General features: G+C 47.7%; 1 protein-coding gene across 4 annotated transcripts in view; it reads left to right on the top strand.

Annotated features, from left to right (window-relative positions):
• Positions 1–2662: 2662 nt before the first annotated feature.
• DOK4 (docking protein 4) overlaps positions 2663–16988 on the top strand; it is a 56795-nt gene continuing 42469 nt past the window's right edge. The window contains exon 1 of one of the 4 annotated variants that reach the window (XM_083751508.1): positions 2663–2908. The gene's annotated coding sequence lies outside the window, so the exon portion shown is untranslated. Of the gene's footprint in view, positions 3038–16988 lie in introns of all 4 variants that reach the window. The other 3 variants (XM_083751506.1, XM_083751505.1, XM_083751507.1) reach the window with 3 other exon arrangements.

Here is a 16988-nt window from a genome sequence, read left to right as displayed (position 1 = left end):
ATGTCAGTGGTAGGTGGGGCTTGAGGCAAAAGTGGGTGGGGCAATATTTATTTATTTATTGCACTGCACACATTATTCTGTATGACTTTTATCTGTGTACAGTTGGGTACACATTGGACATGCAAAACCCAAAGGGTTAATACACACTCATTCAGCATGTTTTTATCCTCCATCAAGATGTATTATCACAGTTCAAGGACACAGCCCAGCCATGCAAAAGCACTTTGAAAGGACACCAAGCAGGACCAGTTACTGGGTGTCTAGTCTGGGAACAGGGACGCGGGTGGCGCTGTAGTCTAAACCACAGAGCCTAGGGCTTGCCGATCAGAAGGTTGGCGGTTCGAATCCCCACGATGGGGTGGGCTCCCGTTGCTCGGTCCCTGCTCCTGCCAACCTAGCAATTCAAAGGAACATCAAAGTGCAAGTAGTACTGCTCTGGCAGGAAGGTAAACAGCATTTCTGTGCGCTGCTCTGGTTGCCAGAAGCGCCTTAGTCATGCTGGCCACATGACCCAGAAGCTGTACACCAGCTCCCTCGGCCAGTAAAGCGAGATGAGCGCCGCAACCCCAGAGTCGTCCGTGACTGGACTTAATGGTCAGGGGTCCCTTTACCCTTTATCTTTAGTCTGGGAACAGTCCCAAGGACTGGATAGAAAAGCCTGGGTAGCTTTGTTTGGCCTCTGGAACAAAAGATCCTCTATACTTGGGTTAGAAAACTGATTCAAAACTGGTCATGGACATGAAGCTCCGGGGCAACCTCGGGCCACTTACTATCTCTCCGTCTACCCCGCAGGGTTGTTGTGAGGATCAAATGGGTGGAGACAAAACCATGTATGCTGCCCTTAGCTTATTTATACTTAATAAACAAGTAGCTGGTTTAGGTGAGGTTTTGACTAGAGAGAGCAGAGTGTCTTGACAGATTGTGGGAAGTCGGGTCCACAGCCTGCTGGATTTTGATGGGTCTCAGGAGGTAAACCCTGGTGAATCAAGGTGTGTGGGGAGGGGATTAACAAACAAATTCAGAACTCCACAGCTCAAATACCTGATTAAGCAAAATATCTTAAAGCAGATAAAATATCCAGGTATTTCATAGAATCATAGAATCATAGAGTTGGAAGAGACCACAAGGGCCATCGAGTCCAACCCCCTGCCAAGCAGGAAACACCATCAGAGCACTCCTGACATATGGTTGTCAAGCCTCTGCTTAAAGACCTCCAAAGAAGGAGACTCCACCACGCTCCTTGGCAGCAAATTCCACTGTCAAACAGCTCTTACTGTCAGGAAGTTCTTCCTAATGTTTAGGTGGAATCTTCTTTCTTGTAGTTTGGATCCATTGCTCCGTGTCCGCTTCTCTGGAGCAGCAGAAAACAACCTTTCTCCCTCCTCTATGTGACATCCTTTTATATATTTGAACATGGCTATCATATCACCCCTTAACCTCCTCTTCTCCAGGCTAAACATGCCCAGCTCCCTTAGCCGTTCCTCACAAGGCATTGTTTCCAGGCCTTTGACCATTTTGGTTGCCCTCCTCTGGACACGTTCCAGTTTGTCAGTGTCCTTCTTGAACTGTGGTGCCTAGAACTGGACACAATACTCCAGGTGAGGTCTGACCAGAGCAGAATACAGTGGCACTATTACTTCCCTTAACCAACCCTGGACCAAGCTGGAGGTCTACAGGGGCTGGTGCTGACACAACATCCTCCTCCACCTTCTTTTCAAGATAGGTTTTCTAGTCCAGAGATGGAGGCCAAGCAGGTATGTCCTTACCAATAAGCAGGTAGGGTTGTGATGTGTCCTCTTTTTCCAGGACACACCCTCTTTTTCAGGGGTAACGTTTGAGACAAATTGCATTTATTTGCTTTGAATAGCCACCATAGGGTCCTCTTTTTTGCTCTTCAAAATATGGTATGTTGCCTTGTGGGTGCTCGTATTGTCCTTATTTTTTATTGTGAAATCATTTTCAGATGCTTCAAAGGAAAGGGTTCATAAACAAATGTATGCATGAAGCAAAACAGTGCTGATTCCCAAATGCATGTGCTTACATGGAGGTAGAAGCAAATTCAATGCCAACTCTCCCAACTGTGATGATTTCACTGAGTTTAAAATGTGAAGCTGCACATGATCAGAGCTTACCCCTCCCATATCTTGATTGCCAAACCGATTTTTTAAATTATTATTATTTTGCCCTAACATACCAGGAAGGCGAGAGCGGTTGTGGCACAACAGTTGGAAGGTGGGTGGGGAGACGAAGCAGAGAAACGTTTAGCGGGGGCTTTGCCACTGAAGTCCTCCCCGTGGTCGTCTCAAAGCCGGTATCTCTCTGTGTGTGGCTAATAAGGCCAGGAGATTCAGGGCCTAAAAAGATCGGACCCTGGGCCAATTTCTGCAAGCTGCGCAGCCCGTGCAGCATTGCAAAGCCTCGAGGGACGGTGCAAGAGGCCCTACCCGCGATGCCCCTGCCAGCCCCCTCCCTGATGCCCCCGGACTGCTCCCTGTTCAGAGAATCCTGCCCGAGCTCTGCTGGGCACCCCCTTCCCCGCTGTGGGCGCCCAGGGCAAGCGCCCCCCTTCCTCCTTCCCTCTCCTTTGGCGCAGGCTTTGGAGAGCACAGGAGGCGCGGCGAGGCCAGGCGAGGGGCCCTCCCTTCTCCTCCGGGGCTGAGTCTCGACGTGTCTGGGACAGATTAGAGGCGAGCTGCGGAGCCGGGCGAGGCGGCGGCGGCGGCTGCAGGCGGCGGAGCCCCACAAGCAGCAGCGAGCGCACGCGCTGGCGCCGGGCTCGGCCGCTGCCCGCGCCCCTGAGCCAGGCCGGGCTTGCCACGCCGCGCGGGAGGAGGAGAGGCGCCCCGACTGCGCGCTCCGACGCCAGGGCGCACCACTGCAGGGACCGACTCTTGGAGCAGGGGCGCAGGTAAGCGCGGAGCTGCGGCTGGCCAGCCTTTTTCCCCGCAAGGAAAGGTGAGGAGGGGGCCCGGGGTCTCCTCCCCGTCGCCGTCTTGCCCCCTCTCCAAAGGATGCTCTCCAGATTCTTCATGGAAAGGTGGGGTGCTGTATTCTCGGGGGTGCATCCCGCCCTCGCAGCCCGGATCCGGGACCTTCTAGCTCAGCTGCAAGCGATCGGAGGGACCGGTGATCCCCGAAGGGCTGGCAGGAGAGCCGCTCTACCTGGAAACCGCGCGTATGGATGCGCGTAATTCTCAGAAATCCTCCGTGCCGGGCGCTCTGTGTGTGTTTTGACAGGACTATAAAAAAACTGGTCACCCCCCAGCTGCAAAGCATAACATGCACCCCACCTCTCCATGCCTTGCTTTTTTATCTTCTGAAACCCTTGTTTCCTCCAAGGAGATCAGAGCGACAGTCTAGCTTCAGAACAACCCTGTGAGGTGGGCCAGGCACTGCCATGAATACCCAGCATGGTTCCCGCCCCCCGCGTAGACAATGTCACTTTCCGAGTCCTATCATTTGTGGAAAAGGTATCCTGGCAACTTTAGCAGCATTGTTTGTTTGTTTGTTATTTCATTTATTTGAAAGCATTTCTAAACTGCTTGATATTTTTTTTTTTTTTTGAAATCTTGTAAGTGGTGTACAGAATGCAACATAAAAACAATATACATCTCTTTTTAAAAAACAATACAGTATGATAAAAAAACAGCTGGGGGAAATAAGAATTCAGGATTAGTTTGTGGGTTTGGAGAAGGCTGGGCAAAAATTTCTTTTTACAAGCTGTCTGAAGACATTTGAGGTGTAGAGTTTTGACACTTGAAATCTGTATTGTTAGGACCCACTTTATTTTTTTTTTATTGTTGTTTTAAACTGTTTTTGAAATTGTGTTGTAACCTGCCCTGGGACCTTAGGGTGAAGGGCAGGTAATAACAATAATAACAACACCAACAGTAATGTATGGAAGTGGGAAGGGGCAATGGCATTAAAGGCTGTTTTTGAGTCATTGGTGTGATAATTTGTAGGGTGCGGTTCTATGAGTGAACTTTCGCCAGATGATCTAAGTGATTTTACAGGTCTACAGAGGTACATACAGTGGTACCTCGGGTTACATACGCTTCAGGTTACAGACTCTGCTGACCCAGAAATAGTGCTTCAGGTTAAGAACTTTGCTTCAGGATAAGAACAGAAATCTTGCTCTGGCGGTGCGGCAGCAGCAGGAGGCCCCATTAGCTAATGTGGTGCTTCAGGTTAAGAACAGTTTCAGGTTGAGAACAGACCTCCAGAACGAATTAAGTACTTAACCCGAGGTACCACTGTACTGTCTTTCCTTGTTGCAGAGGGGTGAAATAGGCCACTTTGCTGAACTAGGGACACAATGTAGATCCCCAAAGGGATCAAGTAACAATAAATGAACAGGAGTTAGGAAATAATGCTAAACCACATAGTGTTTTCTTTTCAGTATGGAATAAATATGTTTTCAAGGTGGGCAGATGAACAGCCAAGTATCCATTTGCCCAGAGGCTTAGTATGGGCAGTAGACAAGGCAGATCAGCGCTGCTGCAACTTCTCATTATTTATTTAAAATATTTTTATATTGCCCTTTGTCCAATAGATTCCAGGACGGTGAGCAACACAATAAAATATGCAATAAAACCATAGCATGAGCAATGTAATGTGAGACTACAGTTAAAATATACAACAGACAAAGCCATTACACATATTAAAATGTCTGAGAAGATGGTACTAACTTGGTACTTAAAATATAATAATATAGGTGGCAGGCAGGTTGGACACTAATAAGCAAAGGACACTTCTAATAAGAAAGGCGATTGGAGAAGGGCTTAGCAGAATATCTCATGACACAGGCAGGCTTATTGGTCGTGTCCCTGTGGCCTAACACAGCAGAGCACATTTGGCTTATTTGTTGGCAGTGAAGGAGAAAACAGGAGTGGTAGGATTTTGCTTTGCTTTGAGTGTTTCTACATGGGGGCTTAATTTGGAAACGGGACATTGGCAGCCCTAAAAAAAAAGGTGCTGTTTTTTCCTGGAAATGGTAAATCTGAATGAAAGGGAGAAAGAAATATGGACTGACATTTTAATGCCAACGACAACATGCAAAAATCTAGCTTGCATGAGGAGCACCGATGGCTCAATGCACACTTCTACAGGTGTCCTTCATTTTTTCAGTATAGTTGCAGTCACATTCAGATTTATTAGTAAGGTAAGCAAATACAGGCTGTAGCCAAACAGAAACACAGGAACATAACTGATACATATTAATCATACATAAAGATAAAAACGTGACCTATACAATAAATAAAACATACTTTTTTTGAGGTGGTCTTATATCACAAAGGAGGCCACATGGCCTTTGTCTGAGCAGCTTTCACTGCAAATTTAGATGTATTAGACATTACCTGTCAGAAGCGGACAACAGATATTTAATCTTATCACTATCACTCCGGGTAGCAACCACCACTAAAAAGATCTCTAAATATTTTTGCCAGGGTGGTGTATACAGCTTACATTATAGCATATAGTGGATGGTGTCTTCTACAGTGGTACCTTGGGTTACGTACTTAATTCATTCCGGAGGTCCGTTCTTAACCTGAAACTGTTCTTAACCTGAGGTACCACTTTAGCTAATGGGGCCTCCTGCTGCTGCCGTGCCATCGCCGCACGATTTCTGTTCTCATCCTGAAGCAAAGTTCTTAACCCGAGGTACTATTTCTGGGTTAGCAGAGTCTGTAATCTGAAGCGTATGTAACCTGAAGCGTATATAACCCGAGGTACCACTGTATTGTATATGCAAAAGCACTGGTCCCTGGGAATTTCCTTGAACTGCTTCCAGAAAATTAAAGTGTAGTCTGAAAACAATAGTACAGTAGTAGGCCATCTGAGTAGTGAGAACTGGAAGTTCTGCTTTTGCTTAAATCAATTTTATTTATTGGGTTGTATCCAGAGTTAGTCATACTCAGAATAGACCCACTGCAATTAGTGGAGATGACTAACATAGGTCTATTCATGTTGGGCTGTCTACTCTGAGTAAAAGTTAGAATCGCTGAATCATAGAATTGTCGAGTTGGAAAGGGACACATCTAGTCCAACCCTCTTCAAAGCAGGAACCGCAACTAAAGAATCCCTGACAACATTTACCCCCCTGGGGCTCTTCACATGCTTTGGAGGGCAACTCCTATGTTGGAAGAAGATTCAGGACCAATAAAGGGCAGTCTTTCTTCATGCAATGCATAGTTATATGGAACTCACTCCCGCAGGAGGCAGTGATGGCCACTAACTTGGATGGCTTTAAAGGAGGATTGGAAAGGTTCATGGAGATTCATGGAGAAGAGGGCTATTGATGGGTATTAGCCATGATGGACGCGGGTGGCGCTGTGGTCTAAACCACTGAGCCTAGGGCTTGCCGATCAGAAGGACGGCGGTTCAAATCCCGCAACGGGGTGAGCTCCCGTTGTTTGGTCCCTGCTTCTGCCAACCTAGCAGTTTGAAAGCACATCAAAGTGCAAGTAGATAAATAGGGACCGCTCCAACAGGAAGGTAAACAGCGTTTCCGTGCGCTGCTCTGGTTCTCCAGAAGCAGCTTAGTCATGCTGGCCACATGACCTGGAAAAACTGTCTGCGGACAAACATCAGCTCACTTGGCCAGTAAAGCGAGATGAGCGCGCAATCCCAGAGTCGTCCGCGACTGGACCTTAAGGTCAGGGCTTCCTTTACCTTTACCTTAGCCATGATGGATATGCTCTGCCTTCAGAATCAGAAGAGGCAATGCTGCAAACCACAGTGCCAGGGGGTGGGGAGGGCTCTTGTGCTCAAATGCTGCTTGCGGGCTTCTAGTCGAGCCATCTGGTTGGCCACTGTGAGAGCAGGATGTTGGACTTGATGGGCCATTGGCCTGATCCAGCAGGGTCTTCTTAGGTTCCTTCCTGACTCTGTTGGTCCTGCTGGCTGGGCTTGTTGCAGTTCAAAACATCAGGAGGGCATCATGTTGGAGAAGGCTGGCTTGCCGATTTCAGTCTTACGTTTTACCACCACCACCAGTCTTGCTTGCCCAAGATCGGCAAGAGCTGTAGGTTTGAGAAAATGCTGAAAGTTCTGCTTGGGGATCCCCGGCTGCTTCACTGAACTTCCTTTCCTGGGGAAGGTTCCTTGAGGAAAGTCTTGGCAGATGAAATTGATTAGACTTGTGTTATAGACATGTTAATTGTCACTAATTGTTGCGTCCTCTGCAAAGCAAGCCAGGAAATCAGTGGCTCCTGCTGCCTTGCTTTTTGCTCTGGATCAGGCCAATGTTTTATTGTTCTCTGTTTTGCATTTGTTTTATTTTAGTGGCTTTAATGGTGCGTTATATCTTTTTTGCCTTGTTGTTGGTACCATGGTGTACCAACAGGAGGCGACTACCTTGCTGAACTTAAGCAGGTCTGGGTCTGGTCAGTGCCTGGGAATGCCTTGAGTTCCCTGATGGAAGAAAGGCCGGATATACAGTGGTACCTCGGGTTAGGTATTTAATTCATTCCAGAGGTCCGTTCTTAACCCAAAACTGTTCTTAACCTGAAGCACCACTTTAGCTATTGGGGCCTCCTGCTGCCGCTGCGCCACCAGAGCACAATTTCTGTTCTCATCCTGAAGTAAAGTTCTTAACCCGAGGTTCTGTTTCTGGGTAACCTGAAGCATATGTAACCTGAAGCGTATGTAACCCAAGGTACCATTGTAAATGTAACTAAATAAATACATTTTAAGGCACCTTGAAGACGAATAATGGAAAGTCAGTATATTGGTTTTTAGAGCAAACAGTGGATCTGTGAAGCATCCCATATCAGCCGAAAAATAAGCCAGTGGGCACCCATATTGCCCCAGGGCACCTCAGAATCTGTGTTACAAAAAGCTGAATTCTTTGACTTGCACGATTTCTAGAAATTGAGTACTGTATATTTGCCAATTTTTCTCTTACTTTTTTATAATTCTGCTGGGAAATCCTTTGAGATCTCCTGAGTGGCAGAATCCATGTGTTTAGAAGAGGAGGGAAATGTGATTGTCCTTAAAGGGCTGCTATCAAAATTGCAGGTGTCTGTGTTTCCTTCAGTCTTTATTCTTTCCATCTACTGTGTGTGTGTGTGTGTGTGTGTGTGTGTGTGTGTGAGAGAGAGAGAGAGAGGGGGGGGGGGGGACGAAAAAAGATCCTTGTTTCAAAGCAAGCCCTAGAAGGACATAGATTAAATTCCTTTCCACTTTGGGAGCTGTTCCTTCTATCTAAGGATCGTTCTGGAGAGATGGAGTCTGGTGTGGGGGGGCCTTCCGGAGTCCTACGGCTGTCTATTTTTCACCCCCAAAACACCGATAAGATCCCACTGGCGTGGCAGGCTGGGGGCTTTGCATCTGGGAGACAACGAAGTGGGTGTGCGGTGGTAGCTCAGATAAGATTGACAGAGCTGCTCTGGGAAAGGGAACAGGAGATCTGCTGGCTTTGACTATCCCAAAGATAACATCGCAGGGGAGTAAGGAAGAGGAATGTGCTGCCCTCCGGCAGAGATAGCAGGGCTGCTGGTGGGGAGCAGATAAGATAACCTGCTCCTTCTTTGCTTTGTCTTACAGAGTTATTTGTTAACCCCGCAGGGCGTCTCTGCGAGAGTGCTTGTTCTGAAAACAATGTAAGAATGTGTGTGTACACACAAACAAAGAGACCTGTGGCTGCTTTTAGCTACAGGTGAAGAGGAAGCTCAGGTGAAGTCAAAGGCATCACATCCTCCTGCTCCTAGCAGAATATTTGGGGCTGGTTTTTACCCCCCACCCCAGCTCATCTGCATTTTATTGCACAGTTAAACGTGTAAGCCACCCTCTAGACATGTTGGTCCAAAGGGCAGAGTGATAAATCTTGCAATTTCTAACCTTTTTGGTTCATACTTTAAAATCAAAGTAATGTGAATAACATTGTGTTTGAATTGTTATAACCCTCCCTGGGGAGCTTAGGGTGGAGGGCAAGTAATTAATCATAATTATAATAGGTTTGAGCAATGCCCCCCAATATCTTCCACCCCAAATCACCAGCTATCGGGCTTTCGTTACACATGCATTTATGTGTCATGTAGGTATGTCCTCGTAATTAGAATGCCCTGGACTAGTGGTGCGGCAGCAGTGGGAGGCCCCATTAGCTAAAGTGGTGCTTCAGGTTAAGAACAGTTTCAGGTTAAGAACGGACCTCCGGAACGAATTAAGTACGTAACCAGAGGTACCACTGTAATGTGAGTGTCTTCTACAACATACGTACCTACTAATTTCAAGGCTCCAATAACTATGGCATAGTTATTTGTGGCTGTGACACTCTCCCCTTTCTCCAAGGGAAGCCGCTTGCCTGTGCCAGAGCAGAGCATATGCAGAGCCAATCCTGCTTATCTTTGGCTGGAGAAGTGCTTCATGTGCCCTCAGAGCATTCTCCCTGAGATATGTTTTTGCCAACTGGCTGTGAGACCATCGTGCGATGGCACGCAAGGAGGAAAGAGCCATTCGGACCAGTGGTGTAGCGTGGGTTGTCAGCACCCGGGGCAAGGCAAGTAATTTGTGCCCCTGCCAGGTAGGGGCAGAGAGCTGCGAGTGCGAGCGCGCCCCCCCAAGATGTTGCGCCTGGTGCGGCCGGCCCCCCCTGCATCCCCCACGCTACACCACTGCTTTGGACGGGGATCTTTTCCAGGATAGGCAGTGATGTAGCTGTAGCCTCTGCTTGCTGGGTTTGAGAAGGGCACTGTGGCCTGTGGGGGACCACCTGGGCAGTGTTTGAAGGGATGGGTTGGTTGCTGGGCATCAAGAGCACATAGTTAAACTACGGAACTCCCTCCCACAGGAGGGGGTGATGGCCACCAACTGTAGTGGCTTTAAAAGAGGGTTGACAAATTCATGGAGGAGATGGCTATCATTGGCTACTAGCTATGATGGCTATGCTCTGCCTCCACAACTGGAAGCAGCTTCTGAGTACTAGTTGCTAGAAACTGCAGGAAGGAATTGTGCATTTGTGTTCAGGTCCTGTTTGCTGGTTTCCTGCAGGCCTCTGGGTCACCAGTGTGAGACCAGGATGCTCAACTAGATGGGCCTCTGGCCTAATCCAGCAGCCTCCTTTTGTGTTCTTATGTTAAGAGCTGATAGAACAGTTGCGGGCAAAATATATATTTAATTTACACAAACTACAGTGGTACTTCTGGTTGCGAACGGGATCCATTCCGGAGCCCCGTTTGCAACATGAGCAGAACACAACCCGCATCTGTGCGTGCACAGGTCGTAATTCACCGCTTCTGCGCACGTGTGTGACATCATTTTGAGCGTCGGTGCATGCGCGAGCGGCGAAACCCGGAAGTACCCTTTCTGGTACTTCCGAGTTGCCGCAGAACGCAACCTGAAAAGACGTAACCTGAACCGAACGTAACAAGAGGTATGACTGTAACATTGTTAGTTTAGCAGCACAACTACTTTGAACCATGGTCCCAGTTGAAATCAGGCGGGCACCTACAATTGTGATATTTCCTTGACTGCTGAAAATATTTTACTAAGCATTTTCAGAGAATTAATTTGATTCACTGTTGGTCCTTTTGTTCTGTCTATTGTGGTTTTATAATTTTATGATGCTCTCTTGGTTTTATTATACACCACCATGAAATTGTTTTGTTGTTTTTGAGTTTGTTGTTTATAAACCTGTCCATTTGTAGAGGTATATAGTACTGGGTGCTGTCCCGAAGCATCAAATTTCCTGGTGCTCTGGCCTCATCTAGGCACCTTTCTTGGAGCAAGAGAGATGCTGCTTCAACTTCTGGGTACCTTTTTTAATCACATGGGTTATGGCCACAAACGTAAGTGATGGTCGTTGAGATTAATGCTGGTGCTCTGGACTGCTGCTCCTCTTGGCTGGTAAACACTAGCAGGGAGGGAACAACTGGCTGAGCCAGTGGGGTGGTTCCTCAGGGTTCGTTTTTTATTCTCCATGCTGTTTAACATCTACAAGAAACCAATGAGTGGGGTCACCCAGAGTTTTGGAGTTTGTTTTCTTGCCTCAGTAATGGACTGGATAAGAGCCAATAAACTGAATCTCAATCCAGATAAGACTGAGACACTGTTAGTGGGCGGTTCCCTAGACTGGATGGCTGGGAGGTTGCCTGCTGTTGATGGGGCTACACTTCCTCTGAAGGAGCGGATACAGAGCTTGGGGAAACTCCTGGATCCTTTGCTGTCACTTGAGGCTTAGGTGGTCTTGGTGGTGCTGAGTGCCTTCCATCAGCTTCAGCTGGTGGCCCACCTGAATGGACATATTTATGGAGGATGGGGCTATCAGTAGCTACTAGTGATGATGAACTCAAAGATCAAAGACTGCTGCACAGGGTGTGTTTGTGTGGTGTACAGGTAAACAGCAGGAGGGATTGCACAGAGAACTGGTTGGACGCTAGTAGCAGGATGCTAGGCCAGGAGGACATTTTGGAGGTGGTTTCCAAATGCAAGAAAATGAGGGTCCATGGAAAAGAGATTGCAACCACTGTGCGCCTCCCCCAGCTCTGCTGCTGCTAAGAGCTATGGTTTGGCTTAGTGTGTCACTTGAACCCAGGCTCATGGTTTGTTTCCTCCAGACAAACTCCATGAGGTGTAAACTCAAGAACAAACCTTGGTTACAGCTCAACAGTTTTGACTGTAGGCAGACAAACCACGAGCTGAGTTCAGAGGGCATGCTAAGCCAAACCATGGGTTTAGCTCACCTTAGTGCAGCAGAAGCAGTAAGGGGCAGGAGGAAAGCATCCACAGTCTCCTCCTCAAGAACTTTCATGCTCAGCACATTCAGGGCTAGTCTACCCATGAGGTTTGGTGAGGTGATTGTCTCTAGTGGCAAATGTCTCGGGCTGCCCCTGTAAACCATAGCTTGGTTTACTATTACATGACTGCCAGCCATGTGTCTGATCCAACAGGGCTTATGTCTTACATGCACTTGTAAGTGACCTGAGTTTCCAATTTATATATAAGCAAAGCAGCCTAAGAATCGGGGAGCAGGTAGTTTTAGCTAACATGGAGCACGATAGTGTGAAGTTAATGTAAAGTCCTAAAATAAAAAAGAAAATGGTATTCCAGATTATTTATTTAATAGACCATTGTTATGCCTGTTCAGCATATGATAAGACATGGAAGTGGGAGCACAATGGTTCCTTCGGCTGGAGAAGCAGAGCATATAGTATATAGATATAGATTATATAAATAAATCTTGGTCTAGCCCGAGGAGAAGGTGACCCTTAGAAGGTACACCTGACACTTTGTATAACTCCTGTTCCTTCCTAATTAATTTTGCGCTGTTCCCGACACAGCATCAGATTACAGAACTGTACACAAAACGTGTTCCAAAGCTGGATTTTTGCATCAGACCAACCTCTTGCGGGGGATGTAGTTTTAAGGGAGACCCGAGAATCCCAGCCATGACCCTGAGGTCAACTTAGGACAGACATCTCTGGATACAGGCTTAGAGGGAGGCCTGATATTTGTGTGTGTGTGTTGTGTCTGTGTATTTTGTCCTGGAGTCTGCAGGCAAAGAGAGGAGTGTTTGGCTTTGGAGTGAATCTGTTAGTTTTTGTACGATTATCGCCGCATGAATTATTTAACTTGGAGACTCTGCAACTCATTGTACAAAAAGAGGCTCCAGCTGGGCTGACGCCTTTGGTGTGTTGATGGAGGCGGCATAGAAAATCACACAAGGGGGCGGAGAGGTGATTGTTTTCAGGCAGGGTGTGTGGAATTGCTCTCTGACTCCTAAAGAGACTTTGGTTCAGAGAAGATCAGAGCAGCGTGGGGAGGGTGAAGCAGCGGGATGGAGGGAGCCTGAGTTTGTTCTCAGAATGCATCAATTCAAGGTCATCTGCTGGAACTGAGAGGCAGCGGGTTTCTCCAAGGGAGCCCTTGGCTGGAGTCTCTGGGATTTGTGAGGGGAAGCTTCGTGCTTCTGAGGCTGGGATTTGATCTAGTGATCTACTTAGGAGAGACTTGAGTTCTTATAGATTCATAGAATTGTGGAGTTGGGAGGGACTTCAAGAGCCATCTAGTCCAACCTTCTTCAGTGTTTTCAGTCTTCTGCCAGCCAGCCAGCCAGCTGTGCCCTTTTCCAAGATGCTCCATTACATTATCCCCCCACCCCCACCCCAGCTTTCAGTTCCTGCACTCAGCGATCTGTTTCCTCTGAGCATACAGTATCCTCACTGGCCTGTTTTATGGCCTCTTTAGGTTTGTTTCCTGAAGGGATATTTTAAATTTTATTTAATGCATGCAAATCTTGGGGCATCCCCAGAGCATGTTGATACAACCTCTTGGTTCTCAGTAGCCCTATTTTGGCTACAGTTCTGTCTGCATTCAGCCCTGAAGTTTGCTATTAAAAGGCAAACATCATCCCCTGTGATTGGCAGGTAGTTTCAGCCCTCTGGATTGGCTGTGCTTGGTCGAACTACTGGGAGTCTGCCTTTCTACCTCCTTCTAGTTGCTGCACTTGATATTCATGTTCAAGCCTTTGTCTCGGGCCTTTCATTCTCATGCAGCACCCTTGGGTGGCTGCCATTGCTCCAGAACCATAGGGGGGCCCACCAGCGTGGGCAAATGACTTGGGGTTCCCCAAAGCAGGTACATCAGTTTGTGAGCCGCTGCCTTTTTAATTCCCTACAATGCCCCCAAAGCAGGAGTCCATGGGGCCCCCTTCTCTAGTACCTCCTGCGGAGTTGCCTGTGAAAGATCACAGCGAACATCCCCTCCAAAATCCAGATGCGCAAAGAAGGGTTTGCTTTTTCTGCTCAGTTTCTGTTTGCTTGGAGAGTTCAAAGGGCTTCCCGTATCCTGTGTCTGTGAATCCCAACAACCTTGTAAGACAGTTTAGTCTTATTAGTATCCTGCTTCTGACTGACGGGGGGGGGGGTATCTTGCCTGTGGAGTGATTTCAGGACAAATATGAGATATAAATGGAAAAGAAGAAGATCCTGGCTGTTGGCTCAGGCTGAAGTCCCAGCCGCTCCAGCATCTTGCTCTCACAGTGGCCCAACATGGTTGGTGTTTAAAGTCCTAAAGGACTCAGGCCCCAAATAACTGAAAGACCACCACCTTCCCTACAGGCCCTCTAAGGGGCTGAGATTGGCAGATGGGGTGCTCTTGGTAGTTCCTCTGCCCTTGGGGGGCAGTGGTCCAGGGGGAGAGGGCCTTCTCTGTGGTGGTCCCTAAAGCTGAGGAACTCCCCACAGAGGTGCATCTGGTGCCTTCATTGTACAGCTTCCAGAGAATGCTGAAGATGCGCCTCTTTACAGATGCACCTTTTGACACTTGAGGCGTGTGTTTTTAGGACCCACCTTGTTTTTATGGTAGTTTAGATTAGTCAGTTGTTTAGATTGGTTTTTAATGCTGTAACCTGCCCTGGGATCTTAGGTTGAAGGGCGGAGGGTAATAAATGAATAAATAATAACAGTCTCAACAACAACTCCCACTGGGAAGCCCACGAGCAGGGCCTGAGTGCAACAGTGTTCTTCTGTTTGTGATTCCCAGTAACCGGACATACTGCCTCTGACAGGGGAAGTAGCACACATCCATCACAACTCTGTCCAGTCACTGATATAGTCTTATCCTCTCTGAAATTGTCTAATCCTTCTTTACAGCTGTCAAAGTTGGCCGTAGCAGATTCCATTGTGCGTGTGTGTGTCTGTGCGCGTGACAAAGGCCTTCGTTTTCTCTGTCCTGAATCCTCCAACTAGGGATGTTCTGACTGAATAAGGCTCCTCACGCCACCCCGCACAGCCCCTCCAACGCCTGGACGACTTTTCGTTTCTGGGCCTGGTGATTTGGCTCTCTGCAGGCATTCCATCTGGCAAGGCAAATCCCTTTTTTTTTTCTTTAGAGGGCGAGTTTCCAACCACAAGTGTCCTTAGTTTCCCGAACGCTGTGTGGGGCCCTGGCTGCTCACTACTAGACACTGCTGTTTTGGACGGCTGCCGTGGCTCTTGCAAGAGATGCCTTTCCAGCATTCCTCCTCTCTGGAGCCGAACAATGAAATCAGGAGCTCTGACCTCATTGCTTTCCTGCTCACTTTTGGATCAGTGCAAGTTGGTTTGGGGGAGGCCAGTGTCAGAAAATGCCCCTTTTTGAGGCATTGCCCTATGATAATTTGTAGGATGTTGTGCTATGAATATTTTATTTTATCAATTGATTGCATTTATATCCCAAAGGGCTTAAGGTTGCATACATGGTTTCCCCCCCTCCTCATTTAATCCCCACAACAACCCTGTGAGGTAGTTCCAGTTACAGATAGGTAGCCGTGTTGGTCTGCCATAGTCAAAACAAAAAAAATTCCTTCCAGTAGCACCTTAAAGACCAACTAAGTCAGTTCTTGGTATCTGAAGAAGTGTGCATGCACACGAAAGCTCATACCAAGAACTGACTTAGTTGGTCTTTCAGGTGCTACTGGAAGGATTTTTTTTTGTTTTGCCTGTGAGGTAGGTTAGGCTGTGAGACAGTAACTGGTCCCAAGATTACACCCACTTAGTGGCCAAGTGGGGATTTGAACCCATCTCTCTCCCATGTCCCAGTCTGACACTTTAACCACTACACCACACTGGCTCTCTCATCCAAGTGATCTTACAGGTATACTGTACAGTGACAGGCAGTCTTTCAGGTAACCTGGTGACCATTATGGTGGATCAATGAATGGGTGAAGGGCTGATTCTGACAAGCGCTTGCACTCCACTTTCTCTGCATATGGTTCTGCTAAGCGTGATTTAATGAGTCTAGGATCCAGCTCACAAGACCACCCAGACAAACGCTGGAAGGAGAAAACACATTATGACATTAACATTGCTGTGTGCATACTTGCAGAAACCAGGCAGGAAAAGTCATTGCACAAATATGAACCATTCCACGGGAGCCTGAGGGATTCCAGTCAGGGGGGGATTGACTGGAAAGAGAGCTGGAGTAGCCTTTGCACTGGCAGGGCTGATGGGAGTTGTAGTCTATAAAATCTGGAATGGCACTGTTTGGGGGAAAACTGGATGAGAGTGATGGAAGAGCACTCCTTTCCGCTTGACAAGAGCCCCCCATTTTATCTATCTCCCTGGGTCCCACCCCATAGCTACCCAAATTGATTGCCACTTTTAAAAGAGAACAACCTGGCTGCTGGGGAAAATTAAGTTCTAGGCACCAGCAACAACTAGCATAGGAGTCATCTTGGAGTCAGATTTCTTTAGAGTTCAGCCCGGACAGTGAGCATTGGGACCTTCTTGTTCCTCTCTGCCATCTCTTCCCTTTTCGCCTTGCCTGTATCTCCACGATCACACTGCCCCTGCTCCGCATTTCTCACATCCTGCCATCTCTGTGCTGCTACTGCACCTTTGGTGTAGACACCCAGCTGCTTCTGTGTACTGTAGTACCTGCTGGGTTCCAGCTCCTATGTACATGGTTGGAATTAAGGAGCAGGATGTTGCTCTGCACCACAGAGCCACACCCACAATTAGGGTTTGCGGTGTTATTGCAGGAACTGATGGAAGTGGTCTCTTGACCTATGATTTGGGTCCAAACATATTTTGGGCTGGCAAACTATCTATCTATCTGTCATCTATCTATCGCATTTATAGCCCACCTTTCTCACCAAGGAGCTCAAGGTGGTGTCCATGGTTCTGCCCCTCCTATTCAATCCCCACAACAACCTTGTGAGGTAGGTGAGGTTGAGAGGCAGCGACTGGCCCAGGGTCACCCAGGGAGCTCCATGGCCAAGTGGGGATTTAATCCCTGGTCTCCCAGATCCTAATCTGTCACTCTAACCACTACACCACACTGATTCTCATTATAAGTCAGGCTGTATTTGCACCTTTTGAGTTTTGAACGAGGGGCAGCAAATTACGAGCTAGGAGCCTGCATCAACCTTGTCTGCGTGCAGGGGTATAACGAAATTCTTCCCTTCCATTTCCTCACCCCTCCTCCATTGGCAGAGAATTTTGCTAACAAATCAGAGCCAGGAGCAAACTCCCCTCCTCCCCTCCGCTAATGTTCTTGGTGCTCTTGTC

The sequence above is a fragment of the Podarcis gaigeae genome (genome assembly GCF_964106915.1).
Source record: "Podarcis gaigeae genome assembly, chromosome: 8".
Lineage (NCBI taxonomy): Eukaryota > Metazoa > Chordata > Lepidosauria > Squamata > Lacertidae > Podarcis > Podarcis gaigeae.
This window is presented reverse-complemented; position numbering and strand designations above follow the sequence as displayed.